This window comes from Eubalaena glacialis, chromosome 12 (genome assembly GCF_028564815.1).
Source record: "Eubalaena glacialis isolate mEubGla1 chromosome 12, mEubGla1.1.hap2.+ XY, whole genome shotgun sequence".
Taxonomy (NCBI): domain Eukaryota; kingdom Metazoa; phylum Chordata; class Mammalia; order Artiodactyla; family Balaenidae; genus Eubalaena; species Eubalaena glacialis.
The window spans coordinates 15,285,686-15,303,652 of record NC_083727.1 but is presented as its reverse complement, the minus strand read 5'-3'; the positions used below and the strand labels follow the sequence as shown (position 1 = coordinate 15,303,652).

The 17,967-nt window shown below is 44.4% G+C and overlaps 1 protein-coding gene across 8 annotated transcripts in view; it reads left to right on the top strand.

The window, feature by feature from the left end:
* MTHFD1L (methylenetetrahydrofolate dehydrogenase (NADP+ dependent) 1 like) overlaps positions 1–17,967 on the top strand; it is a 290,546-nt gene that overhangs the window by 200,063 nt on the left and 72,516 nt on the right. For 5 of the 8 annotated variants that reach the window (XM_061206826.1, XM_061206824.1, XM_061206827.1 and 2 more), the window contains one exon: positions 1,281–1,836. The exons of the other annotated variants lie outside the window; for them this stretch is intronic. The gene's annotated coding sequence lies outside the window, so the exon portion shown is untranslated. Of the gene's footprint in view, positions 1–1,280; positions 1,837–17,967 lie in introns of those variants that run through there. 8 annotated transcript variants of the gene reach the window in all.

Here is a 17,967-nt window from a genome sequence, read left to right as displayed (position 1 = left end):
CTGAATAAACAATAAACAACTGATTCATTTGCACCTTCGCTATTGTGTTTCTGATTTTTTTTTTTAATTTATATTCAGACTTTCTATACCTTTACCAACCCTTTGAGTTTTCTGAAAATATGGAACCACAGACTCTAAGCCTCTTTAACTATAAAACTGTGGACACCGAGGTCACGTGGTCAATCCACGGGTCTTCCACTGAGCCCACCCTCGTCTCTCCCGCCACCCACCTTCCCTCCCCAGTAGTCACTGTGCCTCGTATCTAGAGTCACCAGAGCCACCGACGGGAGGCTGGCACGTCACTGAGAGGAGGGGCAAGGTCTGCACCAGGCAAACCTCCCTTCCTAACATCAAAAATATTTTCTTTTTGTTAATGTTTACTATGCTTGCGATGCTTCTGTTTTCTGTTTACTTCCCTGATTTGAACCAGACATCGGGGAGTATTTGAAACTCCTAGTCCCCTGCCTTCATCACCGTCTTCTGTTCTGAAGCTAATAAAGCATCCCTTCTGGCTCCAGACCCTGCCCTCATCCGTGGGAGGCTGGCTTGCTGTATTCCAGCCGAGTTTGAACTCTTGGCCGAGTGGATAAATTCCTCCTTGTATAAATTCAGATCAAAGGCCAAGTGCTTGTATTTTACATTTCTCCTGATGAACACTTTTTTTTTTTTTTTTGGTACTTAGGTGTTTTGTTTGCTTTTTTCTTTTTAAAATGTAGTTTGATCACTTCTTTTTCTAAAAGATTGGAGAATTCACAGTGACAGAGAGTGCTAGTATCCTTTGCGGGAAAACAACAAAGCTTTAACAATAAAAAGAAATTCCAGATTCACTCACTTCCATTCTTGTCCTAAATGCATTTTTCAGACCTTGCTCTCTGTGCCTGCTATAAAAGAGAAACTGAAATCCAAGGCAACAGGATTGCTAATCTAAAATCCTGGATGTTCTCAGTTGACAGGATCCTGGAAACTTGTAGATTCCAAATTTAGAAGTCATGGAATTTCAGCCACGGTCCCCAAGCAAAATCTTTTAGGAAATCAGAACTGCTGCCTGCCGTGTCCATGCTGCCTCGGTCCCAAGTGGTGCAGAATTGGCTTCTCCACTGCTCATAAGTAAAAAGATTCCAAGCAATGATCCCAGCCTTGTCTTGTGAATAGAATCACTTGTCTGCTCTTATATTTTCTTGTGGTCTCCGACTTCAGAGCTATAATATATGAACAGTTTGACACCAGAGGAAAAAAGCTGTTCTTAAACCACCGAAATATTTTTTTTTCCTGTTTTTCAGGCTCCACAAACACAAACTACTCCTTGCCTTTTTGCTGCAGTTGGAGAAGAAAGTGAATTTGAAATATGCTCTTACGCAATGCTGGGGAAATGGTGAAATAGGCCAAAGATTTATTCTTCGTTCAAGATGAATTCTGTCTGTAACAGAGTGTAGTGTTCAGGAAAAGGACCTCCACCAAGTCTGAAAGAAACTAATTTATTTTCTGTTTCTGCAGAGTTTACATTATTTCCCGCTGCTTACACTTTAGAATGTTTATTTTATGGGGACTGGGGGATTAAAAGAGTGTGAACTAAAAGGTAACATTTTCCACGATGGAGTTTTCTATTTTGTCTTTGAACTGAAAATAAACATGTATGTAGAAAACCAACCAGCAAGCTTTCAGTGCCAGATAAGACTCACTGACTGCTCTCTAGAGGTAGCTTTTCATGGTGGGGTTGTTACCTGACACTGATTTCCTGGAAAATTGTGAATGCAACGAGAGCTTTATAAACATAACAAGGAAAAAATAACAGACAGAGAAATATCAGGTCAGTTGTGAAATCTTCTGACTGCTGGAAAGTGGTAATATCCTTTGGAACAAAATACATTTTATATCCAGAACTACTTTTCAGTGCCAGTGAAGTTTACATCACTTACCTAGAAACTGATGGGATTATACTAGTTTCTTCCACCGATGAATGAACCTCAATGGCCATTAAGCTCTCGCAGGCCCATAGGGCAAGAGAAGTGACTCTTAAAGGTCGGGTGTTTGGCAAATGTTTTTTCATTTTTCCAGCCCTTAAATTGTTCCTGACCCTCTCTTGTTTCCATTTTTTCCCTACAATAATATAAAATTACATAAAAGTTAAGACAAAACCAAGGATTCAGGAACAAACAAGCAGTGATTGTCCTCTAAGCAGTATAAGTAAAATAGTCACCATAAATATCTTAAATGTCCCCCAGGCACATCCTGCAAAAGTCCTTGCCATCAGATCCTGCATGTTCTTGTCCTGCACCCTCAGTGACCCTGCTTGTTAGCTGCTCTGCCCATAATGTATCTTTATGCGCAGTTTAATTTGTTCCAAAACACTGTTTAATAAGTAAAAAGCCTCCCCACGCAAAGACTGTCTGTCCTGAGAATAATTTTGCTTCATGTTTCTGAAGTGTCACAGTCCCATTGTCATCCACCCCACCCACCCCTCTGTCCCTGCCTTTTATTTGCGTGTATGCCTCTCCAAATACACAGTGAACTGGCATCTCCGATGTATAAATCTATTTCAAGATTATGAGGGTTCACAGTCAATTTGTTCTCTATATAATGTGCCCAGTGAGCAGCCTTTCTCGTGAAATGATTTTTATTTAAATTTTTTTTTATTCTTTTCATTTTATTTTTTGGTCGAGCAGCATGTGGAATCTTAGTTCCCCCACCAGAGATCAAACCTATGCCCCCTGCATTGGAAACACGGAGTCTTAACCACTGGACTGCCAGGGAAGTCCCCGAAGTGACTTTTAAGCAGTTCCCTTCTGCTTGTTATTTTCCTCTGCCATTTAAAGTTTCATTTTCTATTTTTGAAAATGTTTTAGGAAAAAAAAAAAAATCTTACAAACCTATATTCCAAGGGCTTTAGGCCAGAGACTTCTTTCCTTACCTGCTTTCACCAGGCAACTCACCAATTCATCAAAAAAAGGAGAGGAAAAAAAGAGCATCCTGAATACAGATGTGGGAGAGCTTCTCAACACTCACACCGAAGGACGTATAATCCAGGTGTTGCTGGGAACTCCACAGTTTTCCCATCATGTGGGCTCGTTTTAACTCCTAGATGTCATAACTCACGTTCCGATGGATTTGTTTTCTTTCATGCGCTAACCCTACTAGGATACACTCCTGCTGAGTGATAAGCAGCCTCCACTGAGAAGAAAGGTCTTTGGCAGGTTAAATAATGGGCTTATGAACTCATGATGACCGAGGCATTCACAGGCAGGAGAAGACGTTATTTTAGAAGAGAGCTAGTTACCTACCATCTCTTCTGAGGCCAAGGCATGAAAAAAAAAAAAATCACATAACCTTTGGCATGGCAGGTTTTAGACAGAAATCTTCCCGAGAAGGGTAGATCCTGATTTCTCTCTGCCTCTATAACTGAAATATAAGAAACTACTAACAGACCAGAAATGGTGAGGGCCACGACCACCATGGCACACAGAGACGTATGGTCTTTTTTTTTTTTTTAATAAATTTATTTATTTATTTATTTATTTATTGGCTGTGTTGGGTCTTCGTTTCTGTGCGAGGGCTTTCTCTAGTTGCGGCAAGCGGGGGCCACTCTTCATCGCGGTGCGCGGGCCTCTCACTATCGCGGCCTCTCTTGTTGCGGAGCACAGGCTCCAGACGCGCAGGCTCAGTTGTTGTGGCTCACAGGCCCAGTTGCTCTGCGGCATGTGGGATCTTCCCAGACCAGGGCTCGAACCCGTGTCTCCTGCATTGGCAGGCGGATTCTCAACCACTGCGCCACCAGGGAAGCCCGAGACGTATGGTCTTGCTCCCTCTCTGCTCAGGGTCCTGAAGTAACACCTGCAAGGGTTAAGACCCAGACCAGAAGGATCTTCTGAAAGCCGACAGAGGAACACACCATAGTGATTAACAAAAAAGCAAGGGAGAGATGAATGGGGATTCAGGAAAGTAGCGGCAAGGCAATTAGCCAATCCATTCCTTAATATTCTTTTTATTTCTCTATTTCTAAGGTTATTCTCTTTGTTTTAACTGGAATGTGCTGACTCCATTAAAACAATACATCAGTGTTCTTCACAACAGATATTCAAAGAGAATCCTCCTGTCTAACATTACCCAGGGACTGTTTTTTAACATAATTTACACCTGCCGATAGATAAGATGGTGTAGGAAGCTTACTTTATTTATTCCAGAAAAGTCCACATACACATATTTGTCCATTGCTTTTGTATAAATGTGTATGTACAAGGGAGTAAAAATTAAGTAATAAGTGCACTTTTATAGCATTTGTTACAAACCTGTAATCCATATCCACCGAAAAAGTTGAGCATTGTGGCAGAACAGTTGGTTACTAATCAGAGCTTCACTGGTTCCTTAGACTTTAATGCAGCCATGGATCGAGGGACCCCAAAAAAGCTCTTATAGCTACACTTTAAACAAGGGATAGTGCTGAAATCCAAGAGTCCATGAACTTGGATGGGGAAAAAAGTACATCTTTGTATTCACTGACTTCTAACTGTAATGTCACATTTCCTTCGATTATGAATGTCAGCAGCAAATCACAGCAATATTCACAGTACCTGTGTCTGTCGCAGTAGAAATCACTGACATTCTAATATTACAGTTTCTGCAGACAGTCACAGTAGCAATTATGCCCATCACAGTAGCACATCATCTAACAAGGCAGATGTGCCACTATCCTGTTATTTCATGTGTCAAGAGCCACATATATTGCTGTAATCAAATTTGATAACTTTTTCAACATTTTAATAACTGCATTTCACTGTTGTTCTGCGTTATAATCATACATGGTATTTAAAGATATTCTGAGAAGGGCTACACAGACTTCATCTGCCTGTTTAAGGGATCTATGGCACCAAAATGGTGATGACCCCCAGGGACTGGATGAAATTCTAACCTCCTAAATCCTGCAGCCTGTTGTGATGCTCTGGGATGTTAATACATCTGCATCTGTGCTCCAAGCCGTCCCTAAGGGTCCCTGCTCCAGGGCTCCTGTGTCTGAGATCCTTGTTCTGGGAGTAGCCCAGGTAGCACCTGTCACTGGAGCCCTCTCAAGCCTAACTCAGATGAGATAGAAGAAGCTCTGGAAACTGTAGAGTGCTGTGTCAATATAGAGCTTGCTTAGCAACCCCAATCCCTGGGCCAGCTCCTGAGCTCCCACCCCTGCCCTGCTTTGGGGTCAAACTTTCCCACATGGCTTTAGACGCTGCCCCTGGCAACTAAGGTCCTACCTGACCTGGTCTCCCCAAGGCTCACACAGAACCTCAGCTTGCGTCCTAGTTCTGGGGACCACTGGTTCAGGGTAACCACAAATGCCATTCCCACAAAATTACAAGTTTTACTGTATGGTTTTCCTGATAAGGGATCTTACCATTGTTGAGTAACATTGTTTAATTCATTGACTTGTTCATTTGTTCTGCAAACCCCTATTGGGCAGCTACCACGTGTGAAGCAGAATGTCTTAAAAAGAAAAAGAAGTCGACGTACAAGGTCCATGACTGAAGGGAACGTGTTGGGGCGTTCCCCACTGTATCCCAAACCCACAGAGTAGTGGAATGGAAGGTAGTAGTTGATCAGTAAGTATTTTCTGAGCGAATTCATCCGTCCACTCACTGAGCATGTGTCAGCCCACTTGCTGACACCAGTGACTGGTGTTGGAAGTGGGGGGCAGTCCTGTTGTTTGGGGACCCTGCTCTCTAACCTGTGGGGTCTGCACTAACTCTGGGTACTGAGCGTCAGAACTGAATTGAATGGAGTTGTAAGACATCCAGTTGGTGTCGGGAATGTACACCAATGGAGGATTTCGTTAAGCAAAGGATTTTAGTTCATGTCGTGAAAAACTATTGAGATACATAAATACCAAAAGTTTCAGAAATCATGGGGCAGATTTCATGGCCTACCTCATGCCCCTGACAGATTGCCCACAGGCCCCCGTGTCACACTTCGAGAACAACTCTTACTCAGTTTTAGATTGAGCTATTGGTCAATTCGAAGATCTGATTTGGTTTCAAGCCCTTAGCCATCAAGAGATAGGCAAGATTTCTGCTAGACCCCATAAATTTCCTGAGAGCAAGCCAGTGTCCGCAGATCTGGGCAGACACCGTTGGTCGCTGGAGATGAGACACTAAATAGCTATGTCCCTTCCTGAAAGGCCAGAGTCCCCCTACCTGGCAGCTGTCTGTGGGATGTTACCCACAGTTGCACCATGTTCTGAACTTGCATTAAAACAACCATAGATTCAGGGGATTGTCCAAAGAACCGTTCTTTTCTTTCTTTCTTTCTTTCTTTCTTTCTTTCTTTCTTTATTTGGCTGCATTGGTTCTTCATTGCTGCGCGCGGGCTTTCTCTAGTTGCGGCGAGCAGGGGCTACTCTTCGTTGCGGTGCGCGGGCTTCTCACTGCGGTGGCTTCTCTTGTTGCGGAGCACGGGCTCTAGGCACACGGGCTTCGGTAGTTGTGGCACGCGGGCCCAGTAGTTGTGGCGCACGGGCTTAGTTGCTCCGCGGCATGTGGGATCTTCCCGGACCGGGGCTTGAACCCATGTCCCCTGCATTGGCAGGCGGATTCTCAACCACGGCACCACCAGGGAAGCCCCAAAGAATCATTCTTAATGATGACTCTGGGCCTTCCTTCAGGTCTCAGTAAGATGGTTGATTCTAGGACAAAAGATGAATGTCATGAACCAAGAAAGATGGCGAAAATACTTCATAAAAATGGAGTAGGACCATGTAGTTGAGCCATCAACATGAGATAAAAAAAGAATGAAATGCCCTGCTGTGCCATCCTCCTGTGATCTCAGCCTTATCAATGTGGGTTGTCTTCCTAGTTAATCTAATCCTCTTCCTTTGTGCTGCTCAGGCTCTGGGGTAAGCATCCTCCTCAGGTCCAAAGTGTAGCCACCTAACCTAGCATTGCTTTCCTGAGTCCAAGACAACGATGAACACTTTTCATGGAGCAACACCGTGACTGGCCATGGCCAGTGTATTCAAGGCAAGCTAAATCCATATGAGCTAGCTGAACATCGAAATCCTCTCTGGGCAGTTAATAGCAGACTCCCAAGCATTTGGGCTAGTTTTACTTATAGATTTTAGAATCATGATTTTTTTTTTAACTGGTCTCAGGACCATCTGCATTAGAATTACCTGCAATGCTTGTTAAAAATGTAGCTTCCCACCTCCACTTAGACCTAGTATATTCAACTCTCTAGAAATGATCCTGGGAATCAGTATTTTAACAATTCACTAAATTATTCTCCTGCATCCTAAATTTAAAAATTAACGCAAACTCCACTTTTGTATCACCACTGTGCTTAGCACGATGCTTCACACCTAGAAGGTGCTATGCAAAGACTTGTTGAAAGCCTGAGGACACATTTCTAGCAGTCTGTCTCCTGGCCCGTGGCGGCCCTACCTGCATGTTATGCATCATCCTTACAGCCCTCTCAATTCCTGATACCCCTTCAGAGCCAAGGAATTAAGTTTTGGTTTTTTTCATGGCATTTCTCTCCTCCCTTCCTCAGCTGTGGCTTCTCCAGGCTCCCAAGCACCCCCCGCCCCAAGTTGAATCCTTAAACCATCTCAGGAACCACAGACCTCCTAGGAAGATTCAGTGGACAACGAAGAAATATATGAGGCCAGTCAAGTTCAGGATCTCTCATCCCAGACTCGTGTCTAATAATCCAGTATGGGTTGAGTGCCTACCCAGGCAAGGCCTCACACTAGGCTCCGTGGATTAACGAGGATGATCAAGGTCGGGGAGGGGTGCTGGTAAAATGGTCCCAGAAGCCACTGGGAGGATCCTGGAGGCATTGGGGGATGGCTTTCCACCCGTCTGCCAGAGGGAGTTTATACCCATGCTTTTGAGTTTTTCATAAGCTCACACTCCGTGGCAAGGCTTCCCTTCTCTTTAGCACCCTAGGTTTGTATTTAAGTCTCCTGAAATGCTTTAAAAAATACAACCTTTCAGATACGTTGTCAATCATATTTCATCCCACGATTAGAATGAGACTCAAGGCAGGTTTGTTCTGAAAACAGCCCTTGTCTCCTCTGTTTTGGCAGGGCAGAGCTCAGAGGAGGGCAATGGAGTTGCCCAGACTGAGTCTGAGGTTAGAGTGTTTATGTAACAAATCCGCTAAACTTAAATATTTCTCGTGGTGTGGTCAGGGCCGCAAACCTTTGCCCGGGCTCACCACGGTGAATGTCATCTGTTTACTCAAGCCTGTGTGGACATCTCTGTTTATGTGAAAGGACCCTGCTAGCTTAAAGCCAGTTAATATGTTCAGTCATAGATCATGATGCTTACGTATTTTACAATAAGGATTGCAAAGACAATTTTTCAAAGTAATCAGACTGGTTAACATTTGTGTGTGCACTCAGCAGACATATTGAATGACTGTTCGCTTGGCAAAGTCTTACAATTAAGGAATTTTTCTTCCCCAGATAATTACATGAGCCCTGATAGTGTTCCTCAAAGCCAGCCTACCAATTACCTTCCCCCTTGATAGAGACAACGTGTACCAGACAAACAGCTGAGACAGACACCCCGAAGGGACTGGAAAGGGTCTCCTGGGGCCAGAATTAGCCAACTATATGAGAAGTGATGCTTTCCAACTTCGGCACGGAGCTGGGAACCAAAGGATGCTTCAGGGGCCAGGGGAAAAGATGCTGAATAACACCCCAACTCCTTCCAAGCCATTTTCTACTGTGGCTTCATTACTGAGTTTGAAATGTGAATTCCCAGAATATCAGACATCCCCAAACTCAAATGAGAGTACAGAAAGGCATTCCAAAGCCAAATGTAAATTATTTTTAAATTATTCATGCCACCTCGATAGCCATTAGAACAGATAATTGAACTAACTGTAAATATGTAAGAACAGAAGTGACAGAAACAGAAACATCCACAACAAACTACAGATGAACAGAAAAATCCACTTAAGTGCTAAATAATTAGGGAGGAGAGAAGCCAGGGGAGGTGGGAAGCCATAGTTGTAGAGTGATGAGTGATTTGGGACTCAACTGGCAATAGCCAGCGAGATGGGAGCTGGCTTGAAGAAGAGGAGGGCTGAGCCTTGGCGGAGAGGAAGGGGGAGTGGTGAGGGCTGAGGAGGGAAAATAAGATGAATCTGTGGTGGGTTCTGGTTTCTGACAAATCTGAGCTTAGCGAGGCAAAAGTGACAGATGGAACCCCGGCCAACATGAAAAAAAGAAAGTACACACTATATGAGATATTTGAGGTCCTCCTGGAACCTCAGGACACAGCGCATGGAAAGAACATTCCATCTGCAGCCTTCCACCCCAGGACCGGCCCCCTTCTCTGCAGAGGGAGCTAGGCGTAAAAATGCTCTTAGAAGCAGCGCTCTCCTCCAGAGAGTAGCAACTGATTTGGGAGCAAGAATGTGTTACCTGGCAAATGGTTTGGGACTCCCCTATTTTAAAAAATTCAGAGGGTTTGGGAATTCCCTGGCCGTCCAGTGGTGAGGACTCCGTGCTTTCACCACCAAGGGCGCGTGTTCAATCCCTGGTTGGGGAACTAACATCCCGCAAGCTGCGCAGCATGACCAAAAATAAATAAATAATTAAAAAATTTTTTTTTAATTTATAGAAGCTGGTTTGTAGACGTGGTGACTCAAAACACTTAAAAAAGATTCAGAAGGTTCAAAGCAGCTAGTGAGAACACACAGGTTTTAAGGGTAAAAAAATGTGATGCTGTCCCCCCCCCAAAAGGCTCCTGTTCACCACCACGGCGTGTTCCGGTGCAAACACAGGAAGGTAAATGATAGAGGAATTGCATTCAAACCCTAACGAAGTCGGCAAGCAACCTGAGGATGAAAGCCCTAAATTAGCTGGCGGTATTGATCATTCCTAAAGGAGAAATCAAGCCTGAAAAATTCAGTTCCTAGCAGATTTTGAAGCAGGAGCAGAGATTTGAGCAAATGTCCCTCATCCATGCAGACACCTGACGGTGGCTGGCAGGTCCCAGACTTGAGCCGCGTCAACTGTCCCGTGAGGACTGAGGGTGAAGGAGACCCGCCTTGTGGGGAGGATGAGGAACAGTCTAGATGAAGGCTCACAGCCACCTGGATAACAACAGACATAGGAAATAAGTGAGTAAAGGCCAGGGTCTATCTAGTTAAGTGCCAGAGAGGCTGTCTCCAATGTGTGTAAGAAGACAGTAACTTTACCACGGAGCTTGTGCCCTAGCTCACACGGCCACCAACCTCTCCACACCAGGGCTTTCCCCTCAGTGTGACCAAAGCGGGCAAGTGTCGTCCTAGGAGGCAAAGCTCCCTCTACACCCTGTGACCAGAGCTCCCACACTGAGGATGGAAGCGCAGGGCAAACCTACCAATCCCGCACAGACTGCAAAGAGACATCACGGGCACTGACTCTGGTCCTAGACCTGAGTTATGGGATCAAAACAGAGAAATTAATGGCGAAATTGGTAATATTTCCACCCAGATATTTTTAGGATAATCGTGTTTAAAATTCTGTGGTCTTGGGAATTCCCTAGTGGCGCAGTGATTAAGAATCTGCCTGCCAATGCAGGGGACAAGGGTTCGAGCCCTGGTCCGGGAAGATCCCACATGCCGCGGAGCAACTAAGCCCGTGCACCACAACTACTGAGCCTGTGCTCTAGACCCTGAGAGCCACAACTACTGAGCCTGAGTGCCACAACTACTGAGCCCGAGCGCCTAGAGCCTGTGCTCTGCAACAAGAGAAGCCACCGCAATGAGAAGCCCGCGCAACGCAAAGAAGAGTATCCCCCACTTTCCGCAATTAGAGAAAACCCGTGCACAGCAACGAAGACCCAACACAGCCAAAAATAAATAAATAAATTTATTTTTTTAAAAAATTCTGTGGTCTTACAGAATTGTCTCTGAATCACTGTACCTAGAGATGAATAGCATCTTTTATAGGGTATTCGATTAAACTTAACAAACATTTTTCAGTGTTAAGTTCTTATCCTGTGCTTGGTACCAAGGCCAGGCTCTAGGCAGACACAGCCAGGATAGATAAAGACTTCACACAGCATGGGTAGGCAACTACACTGCAAAATGTAATGCACGACAAACGGACGATTCCTGATCATTATTACTGATAGTAGTATTTCTATTTCTGCTGTCAAAAATCCAGAAACGGGACTTCCCTGGTGGCACAGTGGTTAAGACTCCGCACTCCCAATGCAGGGGGCCTGGGTTCAATCCCTGGTCTGGGAACTAGATCCCACAGGCATGCCACAATTAAGAGTTCACATGCCACAACTGAGGAGCCCACCTGCTGCGACTAAGGAGCCCACATGCCACAACTAAGACCCAACGCAACCAAATATATAAATATTTTAAAAATTCAGAAACAGCTAAATTCAAACCATCAGATCAATAAAATGGTAATTAGTAAGAGTTTATTGTGCACATAAGAACAGTTCACGAACTGGGAGCTTTCAAAACAATAGTGGAATGAAGCTCAGAAGTATGTGTTATATAGGACAGCTTATATAGTGAATATTTGGAGGCTGTTTATTTTTTACAGTGGTTGGTTATAGCATTGAAGTTTTTCCTAATAATGGGGATTGGTTAAAATGGTTATCTTATGCCAATTTTGGAAAACAGTCTAAGTTTCATTTATGATTTTCAAAGGCATTTACAAGAAGCGACCCAAGCTAATGTCACTTGTGTTGCAGGATAAGCTAAATTAGTTTTTCCTTACATGGCTTAACTGGTTTTATCTGTTCAGGGAATTTTCAAGTCTGGTCTCCATTTTGTATTTTATCACTGCTTAGTAGCCCATAGCAGGAGCTGCTCAAAATTTTTTTTGTTGTTGAATGAATGAATTAACCAATTCATTATCAACATGGACATTACAATTGCCCAAGATGGCAGCAGAAAACAGGACAAAGAGAAGAACCCCTGAGTCAGGCTCCATTGGGAAAATGGCAGGCTTGCCTTGGAGGTTGGTAGAAAATGGCAGTGAAGGATGGATACTTCACCTCACATTGACTGAAGCGTGTCCAGGGGTCAACAGTAATGCAGAGAGAATAATTCATGAAGTTAAAGGAATAAGACTTTCTCCTTAAAGACTTCCTCCTCTGCTCAAGTACAGTTGACCCTTGAACAATATGGGATTGAACTGTGAGGGTCCACTTATAAGTGGATTTTTTTCAGTAGTAAATGCTACAGTACTACCTGAGCAGAGGTTGGTTGAATCCATGGATGCAGAGCCAGATTCGAAGGGACCATGTATGTGAAGGGCCATGTAAATTATATGGGAATTTCAACTGCGCGGAGGGTCAGCACACTTAGCCACCCCCCGCCCCTGCATCATTGTTCTAGGATCAGCTGTACTGTATCTAGGTTGAGGCTTGCGAGCCTGAGGGGTAGAATCTAGAAACGTGCTGGAGTCTGAATGGTGGGAAAAGGGAGTTGGAGGGAGCCCTGCAAAGTGCCTGCCGGCTCTGGGGTCCCTACCAGGGGTTGCCCCAAGCTGTGAGTGCAGGTGCCGCCAGGACCTCTGAGGACAAAAAACTCCCACACAGGGAGCTGACCCCTGAGGAAAGAGTCCTGCCTGCTCCCTCAGAGGCCTCACCTTTTAGATGGGAGGCCCGCAGACGCGGACCAACGGGAGGGCCCGGCCTGGGCTTCCAGGAAAGCTGATGATGCCCTCCCCTGAGACAGCCCCTCTAGAACAATCTGGTCCTCGTCTGCCACCCAAGGCGCCCTGAGAAAAGGACTGGAGAGAAGAGGCACTCGCTGGGGCGCTTTATGAATGAATTTAATCCACTGTCACTTTATTACCCATCTGCTGAGGGTGTTTCCGTTTTCACGTGACCTGGTTAGGGCTGTGCAGGCCGACAGTGAGGCATCAGAATGGCCACAGTTACAGCTGTGTCCCCAGAGACTCGGCCCCCCACCTACACACTGAGTCGTCACAGGCAGAAAAAGTGCTTTGAACTGAGAAAAGAACAAAGCTCTGCCATGATATTTCAGAGGCAGCAAAGGAGCTTGAGGACCCATCAGGTGGTTTTGCCAAGACAGCTCTTAGTTGCCTTTAGCAGTGGAATCCAGGGTTTTCCCAACAACACTGCTTTCTGAAACTCCAGATCACCAGCAGCTCTGAACTGTCATCTTTTTTTTTTAATAAATTTATTTATTTATTTATTTTTTATTTTATTTTGGGCTGTGTTGGGTCTTCGTTGCTGTGCGTGGCCTTTCTCTTGTTGCGGTGAGCGGGGGCTACTCTTCGTTGTGGTGCACAGGCTTCTCACTGCGGTGGCTTCTCTTGTTGCGGAGCACGGGCTCTAGGCTCGCGGGCTTCAGTAGGTGCAGCACGCAGGCTCAGTAGTTGAGGCTCACAGGCTCTAGAGCGCAGGCTCAGTAGTTGTGGCACACGGGCTTAGTTGCTCTGCAGCATGTGGGATCTTCCCAGACCAGGGCTTGAACCCATGTCCCCTGCATTGGCAGGAGGATTCTTAACCACTACGCCACCAGGGAAGTCCCTTTTTTTTTTTTTTTTTAATTTTTATTGGAGTATAGTTGATTTACAATGTTGTATTAGTTTCAGGTGTACAGCAAAGTGAATCAGTTATACATATACATATATCCACTCTTTTTTTAGATTCTTTCCCCATATAGGCCATTACAGAGTATTGAGTAGAGTTCCCTGTGCTATACAGTAGGTCCTTGTTAGTTATCTATTTTATATATAGCAGTGTGTATGTGTCAATCCCAATCTTCCAATTTATCCCTCCCCCCATCCCCTGGTAACCATAAGTTTGTTTTCTACATCTGTGACTCTACTTCTGTTTTGTAAATAAGTTCATTTGTACTCTTTTTTTAGATTCCACATATAAGTGACATCATATGATATTTGTCTTTCTGTGTCTGACTTACTTCACTCAGTATGACAGTCTCTAGGTCCATCCATGTTGCTGCAAATGGCATGATTTTGTTCTTTTTTTACGGCTGAGTAATATTCCATTGTATATATGTACCACATCTTCTTTACTCATTCCTCTGTTGATGGACATTTAGGTTGCTTCCATGTCCTGGCTATTGGAAATAATGCTGCAGTGAACATTGGGGTGCATGTATCTTTTCAAATTATGGTTTTCTCCGGGTATATGCCTAGGAGTGGGATGGCTGGGTCATATGGTAGTTCTATTTTTAGTTTTTTAAGGAACCTCCGTGAACTTTCATCTTTAATTCGCTTGCAGCCTTTGGGTGGTCAAGGAGTAACTTCAGACAGAAGCCAGTGTTCCTGCTCCCCACCAGCCTCCATCCGAGTCAGGGTCTCAGAAGTGCCCCTTCCTTCCACCTGCTCAGAACTGTGTCCTCCCTTGGCCAGGCCTCTGGCCTCCCAGGCTTAAGCCTCTCCCCAGGCCTAGCATTTCCCTACAAAATTGCTAGGGAGGCAGGGTCAGTTCTTCCCGCCTGTCCTTCAAATACCACCTCTAGAGCGGAGAGACTCTATCCTTGGAATACAAGCGCAGATTTCAAATAAGGCTGAATTTTAAACACAGTTTTTGTAACAATCCACTCACTTCTTAACTTTGTGTTATCAAATTAAAAATACATTGTCAAGAATATTCTTGCCATTCTAAACCACAAATGGGATTTTTTTGTTTGGTTTTTAATCATAGCAAGGAAATTTACTCTGTGCAGTTGCAGCATATCTCTTTTTTAAACCTATTTATGTCCATAGCAAAAAAAAGAAAAAAGAAAATTCCTCGTAAAGTTAAATATAGAATTAACATATGACTCAGCGATTCCATTCCTAGGTATGTGCCCAAAGAATTGAAAACAGGAACTCAAACATGTACACCATGGGGAATTCCCTGGCGGTCCAGTGGTTTGGACTCCAAGCTTCTACTGCTGGGGGCATGAGTTCAATCCCTGGTCAGGGAACTAAAATCCTGCAAGCCACACGGTGTGGCCAAAAAAATTAAAATGTACACCAAGTTCGTAGCAATAGCCAAAAGGTGGAAATGACCCAACAAATAAATGGATGAACAAAATGCAGAATATACATACAAATGGATGAAATTTTGACATGTGCTACAACATGGATGGACCTTGAAAACAACATGCTGAGTGAAATAAGCCAGATGTAATAGGACAATAGTGTATGATTCCACTTACATGAAATATCTAGAGTAGGCAAATGCATAGAGACAAGAAGTGGATTGGAGGTTAACAGGGGCTGGAGGTTGTTACTTCATTGGTAGAGTTTCTGTTTGGGTGATAAAAATGCTTGGAATTAGATAGTGGTGATGGTTACCCAACACTGTGCATGTAATTAATACCATTGAATTGCACACTTTAAAATGGTTAAAGTAATAAATGTTATGTGTGTTTTAGCACAATTTTTTTTTAAATCAGGCTTTTTATTAGTATGACAGTTTTTGGCTACTAGTGCAATTATACATCTTATTGGCTCATATTTAACGTCTTGGTAATGATATTTACTCCCAACATAAAAATCTAGTTTTCAATGTCTTGTAGAACTTCGCCGACATGACCAAGGTAACCAGTGCACACTGCCTGGAAATGCCCTTCTCAGGCACATGGGTCCAGAAAGAGTGGCAGACCTGGAGAAGCCTGGCCTTGTATCCAGCTCTCTGCTTCCTGCTTCTGCGGCCCTGCAAGTCGCTTATGATCGCAATGCATCAGTTTCCATATGGTACTATGGAAATAATAAAGACACTAATTGTTTCACAGGGTTGTTGTGAAGATAAAATGTGTGGGGAATGTAATGTGCTTAACACAATGCTGGTGCAAAGTCAGTGCTCATCATTAAGCTATTGTTCTTATTAATATTATCATGACAGAATTCAGGCCTTTTTTAAATGAGTGATTGAGATTTAAAGGGGAGAAGTGATTAAGAAGCACTAACAATTCCAAAGAGAGGAACCGAAGAGCATGGCTCGAAGATTTATGATGAAACTCAGTCCTGGTTGTTGAGAAAAGGCATGAAGCCTTCTTGAACATTCCACCAGCTGAGCCTGCAGTGGCACCTTGGGGCGGCAGGAGGAGCCCAGGCTGAGTCATTCTCAGGGGTCCCTCGGCCTGATCCCATGGAAGCCTCTGGTCCCAGCAGCTGCAGCTGCGAATCACAGCTGTGGGCAAATAGACCGAGTGTCTTTTGCTGTGATAATTGTTTGCTCTGATCACTTGCACTGTGTTGGTTTATGCTGCTGGGATGCATTGCCAGTTTAAGCACCTTAACCTTCTGTTCCCTTTAGCTCTCAACCTCTTAACAACCTTCTCACTCCGGACCCCAGTGACATACAGGGAGGTGTCCAAAATGGCCACTGGGACATTGTTGGTTGGGATCAACATCCGCTTTGAAGGTGTCAGGCCTGATGTGAACCCAGTCTAGGGAGGGAGGGAGGGAGCGCGCCGGCAGGGGAACAACATATTTCACATAAACAGACCCTTCAGCCTTTGCAGCTTTGGTTTCCCAGGAGCGCAGCCAGCAGCAGGAGTTTGGTTTTGAGAAGTAAAGATTCAGCTTTAACAGTTGGGCGGTCACTGCATCCCGATTGCTTTCCTCTGTGGGAGTTGCTATTGCTGGTTGGAGGCTGTTATTTTCCTCTATGTGTTGTGTAGGATTCAGCCCTTTCCTGGGAAGAGAGCACACATTCCTTGCTTCCCTTAATCACTACTTTGGCATCAGTGTGGAACACTCTAGATAAGGGACCACAGTGCCTGAAGCATCCTGGAGAGGAGGGAGGGCAGTGGCTGGAGTGAGAATACACACTGTAAAGAGTGGAACCCTAGAGAGTTTAGGGCTCGTCTCCTGCCCCCGGAGCAGAGCACGTGCAACCCAGGGGCAGGGAGCGGAAAGCAGAAAGCATAACAGCTGAAGGTGAAGAGGAGGAACTTGTGAGATTTTTAAGTCATAACTGTATGCTAGGATACCCTGGAAGTTTATTTTCCCAATTCAAAATATTTTTTTTCTGACTCAAAAGTACATGAATGGACCTTACATGAACCAGTGGGGCAGGTGTGTTATGAAATGAGAATTTGATACAGCAGGGGTAAAAAAACAAAAAACAAAACAAACAAAAAACGTAATTTAAAAAAATATGTATATAACTTTTTTTAAAAGGAAATCAACAATTGTTTAATGGGTGCAGAGTTTCAGTTTGGGAAGACAGAAAAGGCTCTGGAGATGGAAGGGGGTGGTGGCTGCCCAACAGTGTGACTGTACTTAATGCCACAGGACGATACTCACAAAGGGTTAAAATGGTAAATTTCATGTTATGTATACTTTGCCACGTTAAAAACAATTTTTAAGTACTTTCACTGATACATATGTGTCTCCTCATTTGTATCCATTTTATGTCTGGGGTTTAGGTAAGCTCTGGTTCTGATTACTAGATTCTACTCTAGCTAGTTATGTGACCTTGAGCAAGTCATCTCACCTTTCTGGTCTTCAGTTGCCTCACTTGTAATAGGAGAAATTTGAAAAGAATTGTCCGTTACAGCTCTGATAGCCAAGGATTAGTATTTCTTGAGGGTGTGCCATGTGCCAGGCTCTCTGCTACACATTTTATCAGCATGACCTCATTTAATCCTCACAAGTATCCCGTGAGGCTGGTATAATTATCCTCATTTGAGAGAGAGAGAGAGAAATCAGAGGCTTAGAAGGTTCGGTGACTTGTCCACGTACAGCAAGCGAGTGGGATTTGGACTTAGGTCTGGGGGACCCCAGGGCCCAGGCTCTCAGCTGCTGTTCAGTACTGCAGCAGGAAGAACGTCAGAGCCAAACCACCACGAAGCTTTCTCCCTGGAAAAGCTATTAGCCTGGAAAATAAGACCGACGTCCAGCCAGGAGCCGGTTCTGCTGTGCTTTCTTATTCCACTTGGTGACCATGCTGCGGCCTCCTGAGAATGTGGGCTGAAGGGCGGGCAGGAAGCAGGACGGGCAAGCTGGCCAGGCTGCTGTCCTGCAAAGTCAGG